This window comes from Amblyomma mixtum, chromosome 6 (genome assembly GCF_055824585.1).
Source record: "Amblyomma mixtum isolate Tamu chromosome 6, ASM5582458v1, whole genome shotgun sequence".
Lineage (NCBI taxonomy): Eukaryota > Metazoa > Arthropoda > Arachnida > Ixodida > Ixodidae > Amblyomma > Amblyomma mixtum.
In genome coordinates this window covers 108,299,739-108,301,302 of record NC_143017.1, presented here as the reverse complement: position 1 = coordinate 108,301,302, position 1,564 = coordinate 108,299,739, and positions in this window count along the sequence as shown.

The window sequence follows — 1,564 nt, the reverse complement described above, 5'->3', positions numbered from 1 at the left end:
GCCGCTAGCTCACAGCGGCCTGCACAGCTGCAGTGAGATATCTCGGCTGTACTTAATGACATGCCATATCATCGGGTCCTTATACGCACAGAAACACGATGGTATGTTGACCTTAGCCTTTAATTTTTCATGAATCGTATATAGTTGCGGAGCTTTCTCTACTGCGCCTTTGTTTTTCACTGTCCCGCACAAGTACCCGTATATACGCAGCCGCGTGCACATACGCTTAAACTACTTGTTACTCTCGCACTATAGTAGAACAATAGCAGCCAAACGGCTTCCTCGCCTGCACCTCTGCTGTATCCATCGCAAGACTGACGTCAAGAGCATTACCATACTTTGGTTTGGCAACTAGGCTGTTGGCCATACAATCGTGCATCACCTAAGCACGTCGGCTAACCCTTTGGTAATATACAGCTAGCAACTTCCTACGTTGCTTCACAATGAAGCAGAAAGTCAGGGGACTTTTGCTTCAGAGCTTGAAGCCTGCAGGTCTCAGAGGCCCGTTTTTTTGTCTCTGGGCGTGAATCTTTTTTTTTGTTGAAGGTGGTGGGCACGCTTTGCTTTTTCTCCTTTCTTTGTTCGTCTTTCTCCGTTCTTTCGATCCCTTTTTTTCCCTCCTCCATGTTTAAGGTTGCAGACTGAACCTACGTCGGGTTGCACCCTCGCATTTATTTTTTTACTGCTCTCTCTCTTTCAACGTGTAAGAGTGGAATGAAGACATGCACAGGCGAGCTCATGCGTGCCTCATGCACTCTCGTACAGCCCGTTCGGAGAGAACCAGCAACGTGCGCCGCTCAAAATTCTAACTATGCTGCAGATTTCCAAAAGAATTCTCGCAGAAATACGATGTGGGAGCTGCTCATGAGAGAGCATGAGGCATTATAATTTACCACAAACATCCTTAGTTAGCAGGAAACATAACTACATTAAGTCACCGTACATCTTACCACATTCATTTCTAACTGCCAAACTGCACGTTAACTGTTTCTTTTTCTTTTTTAGATATTTTTCTAGTACTCTTTATGAACTACTGGGAAATGCACGCTTGCTTCGGTAACTGTACACTAATTTACGCTGCGTGCTGTAGTGTTGGTTCGAGCTCTAACTATTCTATTTCTCTTTGGTTCCTTCCACTTCACGTTGGCATGCGTGTAGCGAAAAGGACACGTGGTTAAGGCGTAGCAATAACACACACCACAGGCTCCAGTGATGTGTTTTTCTTTTCTTCGTCCTGCGTATCCTTTGCGCTACACTGTGGAATACCGACGCATCCAAACATCTATGCCTGTAAACTTCCCGCTAAGGCCAACTTTTCGTACTTTGCGGTATGCCTTGCTTGCTGGGTCACTACCACGCAGGTGGTATGCATGATGACTACGGTAAATAGGGTATATTAGGGCAAATAACATATTAATAAAATAATAGGACATTGTTTCGTGACACTTTGGTGGATTAATAATTTCTTCTTGTTGCTTTTCTCTCTATTTATGCTTACTTCTCAGCGTTGGCTTCTGCTTCTGCCACGGGCGCCAGCCTTTCATTTTAGGGGTCGTTTCTGTGG